General features: G+C 35.2%; 1 long non-coding RNA gene across 1 annotated transcript; it reads right to left on the bottom strand.

Annotated features, from left to right (window-relative positions):
• Nucleotides 1-681: 681 nt before the first annotated feature.
• Nucleotides 682-4004, bottom strand: LOC114058649. Its single transcript, XR_003571513.1, has 2 exons — nucleotides 3933-4004; nucleotides 682-738 (listed from the first exon to the last, which is right to left on the bottom strand). It is a non-coding gene; the product is annotated as an uncharacterized LOC114058649 (long non-coding RNA).
• Nucleotides 4005-4255: the final 251 nt, after the last annotated feature.

Raw genomic sequence — 4255 nt, 5'->3', positions numbered from 1 at the left:
TAAAAACCTGCGACAAAACATAAAAGTAAACTCCTTTCTAAGTAATCTCAGTCAATAATAGAACTAATTGAAAACCTATAAATTTAGTACAGTGCAGCATGTAGTCTCTATCCTGCTCTGCCTATACATCAATAGGTCATTCTCAGTTAATTAAGTGAAGGCATAATCAGCTTAATTTATGTAGTTCAGGGCAGTTAATGATATCTTAGTACAGTACCTGAACTATTTAACTAGGCTGCCCATGTAACTAGCTGGATACACCCAGTTCATTCTGCAGCTCTTCAACTTCAGCTCTCCATTTGTTATCTGAGATTTCATTTTATACAGCTTAATCTGGAGACACTAAATCTAATTTCTCGAGGATAGCAATGAAATAAAACCAGAACAAATTACCAGGTTAACAAAGCAATGAGATCAGATTGTAGTCTGTGATAGCACTTTATGCAGAAATATCATAAAGAAGGTGACAGTTCCAAATTAACTACTTGTATACTTTAAGTACGTAATATTTTTTAAAAGTATAATAAAAATACACAACAAAATAATAATAGATAAAGAGATAGAACTGAAAAAGGTATTATTTTTACCATAAATTATATAGTTTTAAAACAGCCATTAAAAGCAAGAATTTTACAGAACACACAACGTGCAGTGTGGTACCTCAATAAGATCATCCTTTTTCTGTTGCAGAGAAAATGTTTTCTTCTTCTGTCTCTGTAGCTCGTCTCCTTTCTGAAGCTGCAAGTTTACACACAAAGACAAACCACAATGTCAACCAATTGGACCTCACTTAAGGAACCAAAGAGATCGATTTGTAAAGCAAAGGATGAACAGGACCCCATTTCTGAAGTACGTTGCTCAAACTGCTCTTTCATTAAAAGATGCTCTCTCTTATTGATTTTGGCTTAAATAATGAGAAAGCTTATCCAAAAATCTTTAGCATTTGGGCTCAAGTTAAGGAAATCAATAGAGTCATTTCCCATTTGAACTGCATATGTGAGTTTTATGTACGAGAGACAAGACAAAGCCCAAATCAGATAAATCGATATCATTGTCAATAGAACATGAAGCTGACAAATGGCATTCTTAAGCAATTAAAGAGAGCTGTAAACATACAGAAGCTAATCAATTACAGTGTTCTGATATTAACAGTTTTTCATTTATACAAACACTGTTAGCAATCCCAGGGAATGAAGATAGCAATACATGTTTCTTGCTACTGTTTAGGGATTATGACAGTGAAGCTTTTCTTGTCTCTTTATGTAAATCTTCACTGGTCATTGGAAGAAAAGGAAATATTTAATTAATCATTGAACTCCTATACTACTAGGTCTACATATGTAACAAACATAGTGGACAGAGAGCCTGACTGTAATTTTTCACCCAATCTGGAGCACCAGGACGACTAAAGTATTAAAATATTCAGTAGTATAAAGCACAGAATCACAGAAATGTTGATTACAAGGGATGCCTTAGCGGTCACCTAATTGAACATCTCACTAAAAGTTGGACCACAGCCAGTACTAGATTGGGTCAACTTTGCTTTATCTAGAAAAGTTTGAAAAAACCACAAGGATGGAGATTCTGTCACCAAACTTCATAAAGTGTTCCAGTGCTGCATGACCCTCCTGGTGAAGCACTTTTTCTAAGGTCAGTGCTGAAGTTGAAACCCGTGGCTTTTACCTTTTAATATACCAAGTGCCAGGACTCTTTAGTCCTGAAGTTCACTCCATCATCTTTGCAGACTGCTATTAAGGGTCTCTTTAGCCTTTCTTTCACCAGGTTAAGCAGTCTCTATTTGAAGACCATGTGCTTCAGATTTCTAACTGTGTTATACTCTCATTAACCCTTTGTTGGACTATTTCTAGTTTTTTTAAATCCTTCTTGAACTGTAAGGCAGACATAAACAAATTACTCTAGTTGGTCCCCTCAGCGTGAAGTACAAAGGAACAATAAATTCCTTTGATATATTTTCCATATTCTTTCCAATGCAGGTCAGTTTGTGTTATTCATGGTGACAGCCTTCCATTTATGCTCAACTTGTAAGCCACTATAACCTCTCCTTTCTGCAGAGCTGGGGCTAAGTCAGTTCCCAGGCTGAATTGATGCACTTGGTTGTTTTGTCTGAAATCCCGGACTTTAACACTTCTCCTTCTAAACTTGTTAGGTTTCTCTTGGTTCAACCTCTGTGTTTCTCAGTGTTTTTCTGTACAATGTCACTTAACATTCTTTTCCCAATTTTGCCTCATGCAAATTTGCTGAGGGTCCTTTCTGTCTAGTCATCTTGAAATATTTTCATCCTAGATAAAAATAGCTGAATAAGAAAGACAGCAGTATTGACTTGTTGTCATCTGGAAGCTGACCCATTAATTACTATCTTGAGAGTCCAAATGCCTGCTCATTTTTTAATCCATCTAGCAACCCATTCATCCAACACATTCATCTCAGCTTATAAATAAAAATACAATTGAAAAGGATGTTACGAGTCTTGCTAAAGTTGAGTTATATTACATGGGCCTGTGTAACCAATCTTTCCAACATAGAAGGCAATCAGATTAGGCAATTGTGATGCTCATTCTGACTTTCAGGTGCAACAAGTGCATCTTCATATCTCAATATATGCAACCCTGTCTCATAACATAATAGTCAAAATGCAAAGGCACATATTATGCTTGAAAACAGCAGCCAAAAAATATTGAACCTTGTCAGTAATAAGAGCAGTATTGAAAAAAAAATACCCTTGAAACGATCATATATACACTAATAAGAAGCTGACCCTTACACTTTATTACTTGTAAACAACCTTCTTTTTCCATTCACATTCACTTTCAATTGCTTATGTTCAACATTCAGATATACAGGGTAAGAGAATTCCAATTCCTGTTCACCTAAAGAAATGTACATCTAGAAACAAAAAAGACCTTTGAGAGACAAAAACAATCAGAAAACTTGTACTTTTTGACTCAAAATCTCAAAGATTATCCTTATCTTTTGTTTTTCTTCTGTTAATAGTTTTAATGTACATTCACACTCTAAATAACTCCAAGAAAATGCTTTACTGACTATCTAGCAGTGCAGTGCTGGAGCACTTAACGAAATCAGCAAATGTAGAACCATATTTGCCTTCAGCAATCCAAAATAATATTGCATTCAGTGATGGTATGACAGAAAATGAAGAAAAAGTTTCCCCAACAATTCCAGTCTGACTTCTGTGGATTGTGTCATGATTCTGTTAAGGGAATTAATTTCAACAGTTTCAGAGCAAAACGGTTCAGGTCCCTATCCATTTGGACACCCATTGAGTAGAAATGACTAAATTTGTAAAAGAAACAACACGGGGAATTTTCTGATGTCTGTAGACCTTTGAATATCAATAATGTTCTTGACTTTGAATGTATGAAAGATAAATGCTTATTTCAGAGGTCTCAAGCTTAGGAAAGAAAACTGGAAACTTAATTTAGCTGTAATAGGCAAAAGGAGATAAATTTTGGCTACATTAGAAGAGAGATTCTCCCTCTGAAAAGCAGATGCAAGAAAGGTCATCCTTCATATAGTTGAATTTGTCCACCTCTTAGCACCAGTAATGAAAAGAAGAAAGCAATTTTTATGGGTACAGGAAGAAATAAACAGGTACTTAATATTTTAAAAGGAGAATCATTAATATATATAGTTCTAATTTTAAGTCTCACCATACCATAGGTGCTCTAAAGGCAGACAATTTAAAAATACCGCTCAAGAAGTATCTGGACTGCAGGATGACAAAAAAAGCAGAAGCTTTCAGTGTAGGCAGATGAATCAAAACTTTGGGAACCTAAAGGGAAAAGGAAAGACAAAAAAGCACACAAAGCTATGAGCAGATCTGCAAGACACTTTTTTCTATTTTTGTTAGCATAGAAGAAAGACACTGTTATCTCTCCTGTGAGAAGATGCACCTTTTAATTGTAGTTGTTGGCCAAGAGGTTAATTGAGCAACCAGATTTGGCAGAATGGAACTTTTCTACAAGGAAAGAAACTCTAATGATTATTGACTCTCCAGTCACTTCAATAAACTCTTTGACCTGTAAAGACATATAATTTGACTTTGAACATTCAAATTCACACCTAGATGTTTGGCTCTCCACAGAGGTGTAGGTGTGTAGAGTACTATGCTGGTAATCTCCTTATTCACCACCTTTTTGGATAAGCATCAAGAAATACCTTTATAAATCAGTGTTTGTGGGTAATTTTTGTAATGCATAAACTAACTGCATAAAAA

The sequence above is a fragment of the Empidonax traillii genome, unplaced genomic scaffold (assembly GCF_003031625.1).
Source record: "Empidonax traillii isolate 1590-97213 ecotype Southwest subspecies unplaced genomic scaffold, ASM303162v1 scaffold181:size1721324, whole genome shotgun sequence".
Classification (NCBI taxonomy): Eukaryota; Metazoa; Chordata; class Aves; order Passeriformes; family Tyrannidae; genus Empidonax; species Empidonax traillii.
This window is presented reverse-complemented; position numbering and strand designations above follow the sequence as displayed.